Here is a 10,766-nt window from a genome sequence, read left to right as displayed (position 1 = left end):
TGGTGATCGGGTCATTCGAACTAGGCACTACAGATAGTCCATGTAAGAATTGACGCATCCATATCGCTTCCTTTGTAGCTTCGTACGCGGCATAGTACTCGGACTCGATCGTAGAATCTGCTTGTAATAGCTTTGTTTGGAACTCTTCCACTGACTGCAGCGCCATTAAGAGTAAATACGAATCCAGACTGAGATGTCGAGTCATCTCGATCCGTTTGGAAGCTAGCATCTGCGTAACCGGTTGCGCATTGCTTTTGATCGCCTCCATAAGTCAATGCCCAATCTTTAGTCCTCCGTAGGTACTTAAGAATGTTCTTGACAAATGACCAATGTGATTCACCTGGATGTTGTTGGAATCGACTTGTCATACTCAATGCATATGCCACGTTCGGACGTGTGCATATCATGGCATACATGATTGATCCTATAGCCGAGGCATAAGGAATCCGTGTCATGCGCTCTTTCTCTTCCGGTGTCTCTGGTGCCTGAGACTTGCTCAAATGCACCCCTGGAGCCATAGGAAGAAACCCCTTCTTGGAGTTAGTCATGCTGAATCTCTCTAGGACTTTGTCTATGTAAGACTCCTGACTGAGAGATAACATCCGACGTGATCTATCTCGATAGATACGGATGCCCAAAATTCTTTGTGCCTCACCCAGATCTTTCATTTGGAAATGGTTTTTCAACCATACTTTCACCGAAGTTAAGAGAGGTATGTCATTCCCAATCAGGAGTATGTCATCGACATACAATATTAGGAAGACAATCTTGCTCCCACTCGACTTGATATAAAGACATGGTTCCTCGACCGATCGAGTAAATCCATTTTCTTTTATCACTTGGTCGAAGCGATGATTCCAACTCCTTGATGCTTGCTTAAGTCCATAAATGGAACGCTTAAGCTTGCACACTTTCTTAGGATGTTCTGGATCGATGAAACCTTCGGGTTGTACCATGTACAACTCTTCCTCCAAAAATCCGTTTAAGAAGGCGGTTTTTACGTCCATTTGCCAAATTTCATAGTCATGAAAAGAGGCAATCGCTAAGATAATCCGAATGGAACGCAGCATGACTACGGGTGCAAAAATCTCATCGTAGTGCAAACCTGGCACTTGGGTGAAACCTTTAGCAACTAGTCGTGCTTTGTAGATATCTTGTTGACCTTCCACATAATGCTTTATTTTGTAAATCCATTTGCATTGAAGGGGACGAACCTTAGCAGGTAAGTCAACAAGATCCCACACGTTGTTCTCATACATGGAGTCCATCTCGGATTGCATGGCTTCAAGCCATAGCTTTGAGTCAGAACTAGTCATGGCACCTTTATAGGTTGCGGGTTCACTACTCGTTAAGAGTAGAACGTCATCTATATCATGTTCCTCGACCATACCTATGTATCTGTCTGGAGGAATAGAGACTCTTCCCGACCTCCTAGGTTCCTCAGGAATATTAACCGCAGCCGGGATTGAAGGAACTGGTTCCTCCAATGGTTGCTCGGTACTTGGTTCTGGAATCTCCGACAGTTCGAAGGTTCTATCACTCTTTGCATTCTCGAGAAATTCCTTCTCTAAGAATGTCGCACTAGCCGCAACAAAAACACGTTGTTCGGTTGGCGAATAAAAGTAATGACCAAGCGTTCCTTTAGGATAACCTATAAAGTATGTCTTGACCGATCGCGGGCCGAGCTTATCCTCGTGTCTCCACTTGATATAAGCCTCGCAGCCCCAAACCCGTATAAAGGACAAGTTAGGGACCGTTCCCTTCCATAGTTCATATGGAGTCTTGTCAACAGCTTTAGACGGACTTCGGTTAAGTATTAGAGCAGCTGACAGAAGAGCATAACCCCACAATGAGTCAGGCAACACGGTGTGACTCATCATGGATCGAACCATATCAAGTAGTGTTCGATTTCTCCGTTCGGATACACCATTCAACTGAGGTGTTCCAGGGTGGAGTTAACTGTAAGGCAATCCCACAGTCTTTAAGGTGTTGATCAAACTCGTGAGAAAGATACTCGCCACCACGATCTGAACGTAGTGTTTTAATCTTTCTACCTAATAGGTTCTGTACCCTATTTTGGTATTCCTTGAATTTCTCAAAGGATTCACTTTTGTGCTTCATTAAGTAGACATAGCCATATCTACTTAAATCATCCGTGAAAGTGATGAAATACCTATAGCCTTCTCGTGCGGTGATTGACATAGGACCACATACATCCGTGTGTATGAGCCCTAATAGGTCAGCAGCGCGCATTCCAACACCTTTGAAGGAAATCCGAGTCATCTTACCGATGAGACATGATTGAGACGTGCCAAATGATTGAAAATCAAAAGCCGAGATAGCTCCATTCTTGATGAGTTGTTTTACGCGTTTCTCATTAATGTGTCCCATACGGCAGTGCCATAGATACGTTTGATCTTTGTCACCAACCTTTAACCTTTTATTCATTACGTGTAATATTTCGGTGGTCTGATCTAAAACATAAATTCCGTTCATGGAGACTGCCTTACCATAAATCATATTGTGTAAAGAGAAAATGCAAGTATTATTCTCTATTACAAATGAAAAACCAAGTTTGTCAAGTGCAGAAACTGAAATAATGTTTTTCGAAAGACTCGGTACATAATAGCAGTCATATAATGACAACTCAAATCCGCTAGGAAGCTGGATCACATATGTCCCCTTTGAGACGGCAGCCACTCTTGCTCCATTCCCAACACGCAGGTCCACCTCACCCTTTACGAGGGGTTCGATGTTTCGGAGCCCCTGCACATGATTACACAGATGAGAACCACAACCAGTATCAAGTACCCAAGTTCCGTAACTTGCGTGGTTAATCTCAATCATATGAATAAAAGTAGAAGAGAGAGAAGACATACCAACAGGTTTAACACGACTTGCCTTTAAGTCCTCATGATAAACAGGACATGTACGCCTCCAATGCCCAGTCTTGTGGCAATGATGGCATTCCATGTTTTCATTCTTGCTCTTTGTCGCGCCTGATGAGTTGCTCGACTCACCAGGACCACTCTTACCTGAACCCGACTTCTTAAACTTCGCCTTACCTACTCCTAGGTCTGCTTTAGCTTTGCCCTTACCCCTGCCTTTGTTTGACACAACGAGAACATCTTGTTTCATGCTCCCACTGAACTTCATGTCCTTCTCGGTCTGTACGAGAAGGGAGTGCAGTTCATGGGGAGTTTTCTTCAAATCATTCATATAGTAATTCGCTCTAAAGAGCGCAAAACCATCGTGGAGTGAATGAAGCATGCGGTCGATCACAATGTTCTCGCTGATCTTACAATTAAAGGTCTCTAGCTTCTCGACATTCTCAATCATGCTGAGAATGTGTGGGCTAACTGGTTGGCCCTTCTGGAGTCTCGCATCAAAGAAGCGAGTGGTATGCTCATAGGTCACGATTCTCGGTGCTTTCGAGAATTCCTTACTGAGTGTGGTGAAAATCTTGTTTGCACCATGGGCTATGAAACGTTTCTGCAAATTGGGTTCCATTGCAAAAATGAGCACGTTTTTAATCGCACCCGCTTCCATACAGAAATCATTAAACTTGGTGATTTCAGCAGCTCTAGCCGTGGGACCTGGGTTTGCCGGGATGGGCTCTAATAGATATTTGAGCTTCCCGTCAGCAGCGGCAGCATTCCGTAATGCCGCCTCCCAATCCGTGAAGTTTGATCCATCATTCTTCAGTCGAGTTGACTGATTCATCTGATTCATGAAGATCCGAAGCCAGGACTCACGGTCCAATGTGGCACTTGGCATTGGGTTGTCAGTAGAACCAGCCATTTGTTATTAGCAGTTTAAAAGTTCGTGTTCTACACTGAAAAAGAAAGAAAAACAAAAACGAAATAAGCAACTCATCGAGGTGATTTAAGTCTATTTAATTTATATTAACGTGTAGACTCAAGCACTTGCATAATTGATCTCCCTCAAGAACAATACAAGTGATCCCAAGACTCAATTTCTGTAAATTGATAAGCCAACTGTTTAGCTAATTCTTCCGTAAGAACTCTTGGTCGATAGATTTCCGTAAATCCTATCTATAGTCCACCATGATCACAGGATCGTACGAGTGACCATAGTGTTGAGATAAAATAAGTCAATCGGTTCCAACTTACCCGACGTAGAAGGGGTCATATTATGCCTACCGACGAAGAAGGGATTCATTGGAGTTTGACCTATAAAGACCATTCTCAATTTTTGATTATACGAGGAAGATCCCATCAACTTAATTATAATTCATATTAAGTGAACGAATAACTAGCGTCTGCGTGAATGAATTAATTTAGGTGATGGCTTAAAAACATGTGACATGAGAATGTCAAAGAAAACAAACTCGTGACCTCTATATGTGTCAGTTTTCATGCAATAAATAGGTGGTTTGGTTTTTAGGCGGAATATGATGCATATTATCGTTGCGGAAAAATAAATAAAAGAATGCAATACGTAAATAAAAATTCCTAGTGTGGCCTATCCTAATAAAAAGAACATAAAACAACTTTGGAATCCACCGTTGGACCCGAGAAGCTTGTCTTGATGTTCCATCTTGATCCATGTAGCGGGAGTGAGCATCCGGTCTCCATCTTTGGTCTTCTCAAAAATTACAATTAAAATTACAAAATATAAACCTATTTACATTCTAATTAAAAACTGTAATTACAAGTGAAAAATCCAAAATGGAGATACAAGATCTCAAAATACAACCAAGACCGTGTTCCATCATTACGGTAACACGTTCTACTAAGGCCACACTAAGTTACAACCGTTTGTAAAATAAATAAATACGTAATATAAAGCATTCACGGCATTCAAATCAACGATAAAAGAAAATGCATCAACTAAAACAAATTCATTCGTGACATAATTCCGTAATTATGTTAAATTTATCCAAACCACCTTTTAATGATTAAAATTCATGTGATAAAACCGCTTCTATCAATTTAATTTTAATCTAATACAATCCGTTACTTTAAATACGCTTTAAAATAACTTAATGGTTCATGTGTGAACCGTTTCACAATCATAGCGAGTGTACAATATCCGTATAAAGTACACATTAAGGCCAAAAGAAAATTTAAAGCAAAAAGGAAAAATTTTCAAAGCTGCCAGAACAAAAATCCCTCGATCCAGGGACATAAGTGCTCGATCGAGGAACAAATGGGCTCGATCGACTGAACTGCTAGTCGATCGAGAGGATTGCCAAACAGAAAGTGCTCGATCGACTAAACTGGTGGTCGATCGAGTACTTTTATTAGCAAAACTGTTCGATCGAGTACGAGGAGGTCTCGATCGAGCAGTAAGGGTTTTAAAAGTGGTCGATCGAGTGCATCAAGGACTCGATCGAGTAAAAACAAGACAGAAAAACCACTCGATCGATTAAAAAACATGCTCGATCGAGAACAAAAAGAATCTGAAAACTTAAAACCCTCGTGAAACAGTTTGTCAAAACAAAACATATTGCAATTTTTATCAAAACCTTGTAAAATTAAATCAACAAATTGCAAAACATTAACATATTGCTATAATGATCGTGTAAAATAACAATATGCAACGGACAAAAACCGTATCAGTCGTGTAAACACAAGACACGGTTGACAAAACACAAAAACGCAACAGCCAAAAAAAAAAAATTTCTGCCGTGAGAAATAGGCTGATGCCGCACGGTTTTTAAGACAAAAACAAAAATCGTTTCAAATCGATTTATGAAAAATCACAATGAAAATTTACGTGGCCTCGCTCTGATACCACTTGTGGGGTAATATCCGTATAAGACCCTTTAAATTTAGGACTATAACGTAAATTTAACATGTGAAAAATGGTCATAAACGAAATACAAAACAGAAACGACAAAGATAAAGAATCAACCTCGGGTCCTTTGTAGTGCGGCGTAAAGAACAGAAATCAACAGAGATTTCCTCCTAATTGTTGCACCCAAGACCGTCTGAGACTATGCCCTTGTGCTAGAAATGCTTTCTAATTGACTTGCAATATCGAGAGAGCTATTGTGAGGTTTTTCAGATGTGAGATCTAGGTTTCAGAGAGAAAACGATCTCCAAAACCCTAATTTTTGTCAAAAATGAATTAGGTTTCAAAGGAGAGGAAACCTCTCCTTTTGATGGCCTCGGTCCGCGGGTCACTAGAGGAGGGAGTGGGCTTCCACTTTCTCCTCATTTAACTCGTGATCTGACTGATCCGACTCGTCTCGCTAAAATGTATATGACGCGGTTTTTATTATAAGTCGTCATCGGTTATCGGCTATTAAAATATCAACTAATAACACGGGTTAGTTGAAGTATTAATACATGTCCGACAAAGACGATATTGTATAATTTATTCAATATACATTAATTAAATATAATCGTTTATATTTAATTTACGAATTAACTATTTAATTCGCCTTAGCCCATTTTATTTAATCCGTATTAAATATAATATCTCAACATCAAATTTTGACTAATTACTAGTCAAATAACTCGGACTAACTGGTTAGTCAAAATTGGCATCTACATGACAGTATTTTCATACCGTCACATCTCTCGAACGTATCCTATAGGTGTGACTTTTAGGGACCAGTTGATCACCGCCATCTGTATGACAATAACGTCAAACTTATCTAGCAAGCCAACCGTTATTGATAAACGTGGATCAACTGATAATAATACCAAAAGTATGCCCTTTGATCCTTTTAGAGATTTATAAGTCCTTGCACTAACTGTTAAGGACACCAACCCCAACATAAACCACATGTTCCTTTGAGCCCACTTGAGGGCCCACTATCGACAAATCTCTGTCATATGTGCCAATGCAGTCTGAGGAACAGTGTCAAGCTTAGAGATTGATGCGTGTTGTTCAACACTAAAAATAAATGCCAACAAGCCTATACTATAAATAGCTAGGGAAGTCGGGTCGAATCCACAAAGAGGCTTTTCTATTAACTGTAGTCTAATCTGTCGGTCACAAACTGGGGGTTTTGAATTTGATGTACTAACTACTAAAGTTTAAGAGAAAGAGAAAATAAGGGTATAAAAGAAATTGAGGAGAAAAAGTAAGTAAACTATCAGATAAAGAGAGATATGCCAGGATTTCGGTCTGCCGTGTTCTACACACTATCGGAATAACTAGGTCAGTAAGTTTATTAGTAGGAAGGGCTAGGTTATCTCCTTTCGGTCTCAAACCCGACTATACCTTTCGGTCTAAAGTCGCCCTAAGGTCATCCTATTTGACTTTCGCCCTCATAGGAGTCAATTATCAGAACTAAGCAAGTCTACCCTTCCAATCTTTCGATCCAAGTCGGGGGTTAACTAAACAGACGGTCTCCTGCGTGCACTCATTTAACCGAACTACAAATAAATTGCTTAGACTTGATTCCTACCGCATAACTACCTTAGTAGTCGTCCTAACATGATTCTAACACGGTTTCCCCCATCCCGGCATATAAAGAAATTAGCTACGCATGCTAATTATATTAACTAACATAACTAATGACGAGATGCTAACGGAAAACATGATGTAACAACAGTATAAAGCAATGACGAGATTAAGGCAGTAATTAACAATGAAACTAAAGGAGCAAATATAAAACATAAACAAGAGAAGACATTAAAGGAAATAATTATATTATAATAGCGAATCCGGCGTAAAGAACAACCAAATTCAAGATCGTAAAATTCCAAGCAGTGAACAGTAAAAAGCAGTAAAAATGTATGTAGAAAATTGAATGATAGGTAAAAGATAATAACCTAGCAACTCGTCTAATAGTTTTTATAACAAAACTCACGAGTTCTTTTATTAACCTACGGGGTTTAATAGCCCACGTAAAGGAGAACCTCTCGATCGAGAGGTTAAGGCTCACGATCGAGTACAAGGCAGCTCGATCGAGCACAGGGCAGCTCGATCGAGGGCTTGATAGTTCGATCGAGCACAGGGCAGCTCGATCGAAGGCTTGTATTCCTCTGTGTTCTCGATCGACAGCCAAATGTGGTCGATCGAGATCTTCAGTCACTTCTCAGCTTCCGTAGTATTTCTGACTTGCTTAATTTGGTTAACTTTCGTCTTCACGCTTTCCCATGCATGAGTCTTTCGTCCTCTTTTCCGTCCATCTTCCAGAGATGCTATCTCGAGGCCACTAAAGGTTGTTTTCCGCTACAAATCTGCAAAATAGCAATAAAAGCACAAAGTAGCCTATTCGGGGTATAAAGTGACATAATATCACTCAAATACATAGAAATGCGTGCCAAAAGAGACCGTAAAAGTCTATATAATATGCACGCATCAAACTTCCCCAAACCAAACCTTTGCTTGTCCTCAAGCAAACTAAATGCAACTAAGGACCTAATGGAAAGGAGTAATTTTCAGAGCTAACTACTAGTCAATGCCAAACCGCTTTAATGCACAAAATCAACTACTGCTAAGCTCAAAGTAAGTGAACAAATTTATGCATATCATGGAATTACATTGGATGTTCGACCTTGCAAGACTCATAAATTTGGACTCTCCCGGTTCACTCTTCTCTCAGCAAAGCAAATGGTAAGTAGGAATATGTGTGCAGAGAAAGAAGAAATTGCAGACTCTCACCTAGACTGCGACCAACACAACATGTAATGCTAACTAACATGAGTAATGATTCAACCACCGTACACACGCAAAACCACCGTTCAAGGACTATCACGTGCTGAACAATTGCATAATATGGATATGTGAGGCTCAATTGGTAAGAAGGGCAAAACAAATATGGAAATGTGAAGGTAAAATAGCCGAGCTAGAACCTAACCAAGACCATAATAAAATACATCCCACTCTCCCAATCATATAAATAACTCAATGCCTTATAATTTGGCATATACAACACAAGAATCCATAATGAAAATACCTCGTAAAGTATGAATAAGCACGAGAGGTAAAGAATATATTTTTTTCTTTCTTTCCAGCCATTTTTCTCTTCTTTTTTTTTTTCTTTTTCACGGTTTTTTTTCTTTTTTTTTTGGTGGCTAACACAGGACGAACCCTCTCGATCAAGGAATGATGCCACTCGATCGAGAGGTTCCAACTCCAATCCACTCGATCGACCACATGGACATGTCGATCGAGGACTATTAAGACCATCAATGGCTCGATCGACCATATAAGCTCTCGATCGAGCACCAATTTCAGCGTACTCCAACATTTCTCGTCAATACTCACTCCAACAGTACAAAACGAGCCATAAACTGTACAAATACAACAATTTCCTCTACTACTACCTAGCTCGGCACAATGGTAGGCTAAGTATGGGATGTAGTTAAGGCAACTGGCAGATATGGCTTAATGTGGAGTTAATGGGGAAAAACGAGAAAAGGGGAGATGCAATAGTTCTCAAAACACGTGATACCGACCACAAACCCATGCGTGCAGGCAAAAAGAAATCAAAACTCATATACATGCAATACAATGAAGTGTGGGGAGTAACTACTCTCAATTCCTATGAAAACTGGTCATGAATGTCACCAGTTATGGCTCTATATCTCAGAATATATAAGTAGTTTGCCAAAATTACGAGTCAAGTCTAATAATCCGTAGTAAATTCCACAACAAAATTTGAGAAATCACTTTTTATTCTTGCTAAGCAGCTGTGAAAAGGCAAGGAATGGCATATTTCACCAATAGCGCAATGTCATCATTAAAGAACTCCAATCCGACTCAACTATATGCAAAAGTAAACGTGATATATTAAATTTTTCTTTTTTTTTTTTTACGAAATATTCATTTTTTTTTTCTTTTTGATATTTGTATGAAAAGCAAAAGCATAAAGCAGTAAACGTGAATGCAAAACAAAATGCAAATGCAGACGCAAAAGGATGCATATACCCTCCCCAAACCAAAACAGACAATGTCCTCATTGTCTTCACAACTAACTAACAGCAGCAAAATGGGAGATGGGGTACGCAAACCTAATACATGCTCCTAAAATACAATACATAAATACAAAGATGGAAAAGGAAAGGAAGACGGTACTCACAAAACGGCTTCCCCAAACCAGCAACAAACTAGGGGAACCTCTAATCGTCGTCTCCAGCTACATCCTCCGCACCAGGTGTAAATGGGGGGTCCCTCTCCTCCTCTCTGGCAGCTCGCCGTGCCGCCTGCTCAGCCCGCAACCGCAACTCTCGTGCTACCGGTGTCTTCTCCATCTCGTCCTCTGAGTCAGAAGGGAGTGGAGGGTACCCACCCTCTGGGTATCGGTAGAAAGAGGGATGCGGCCACCCCTCTGGAATCGGTCGCCGTGCTCGGATGTGGAACTTGTAGATCGGGAAATAGGCAAGAGCCTAATCCCGTCTCATCTCAGAGAGGTACCTGCACATATCTAGGAGCAAGGCATCACGACTCCCTTGGTCCATGACCTCGGGCGCCACCAAAGCAGGAGGGCAAACAAAATTGGCCGGCATGGCCGGTCCAGAAGGAGTGAGGGTAGGTGAAGGCGTGGGCGTGGGTCCAGCCTGAGCCTGAGTCTGAGCCTGAGAGCAAGAAGGGGGTCCGGCCTCCCGCTTCCTCTTCTTGGAAGAGGAAGAAGTAGGGGTGAAGGTAAGGTGGTAGGTGGGTGGAGGTGGCCTTGCTCCCTCAGCAGCAGTCGGGAGCGGTAAAAGTGGAGGAAGGGTAGGGCACGGTAAGGTAACAGACGTGGAACCACAAATCTTCCACGCCCTCATGCCCTTCTTCTTAGGGAACCAGGCAAAGTCAACCATGGCAGCCAAGTCAAGGTAAGCCTGCTTATGAGG

Source organism: Silene latifolia, chromosome 2 (genome assembly GCF_048544455.1).
Source record: "Silene latifolia isolate original U9 population chromosome 2, ASM4854445v1, whole genome shotgun sequence".
Classification (NCBI taxonomy): Eukaryota; Viridiplantae; Streptophyta; class Magnoliopsida; order Caryophyllales; family Caryophyllaceae; genus Silene; species Silene latifolia.
Note: the sequence above shows the minus strand (reverse complement) of the source record.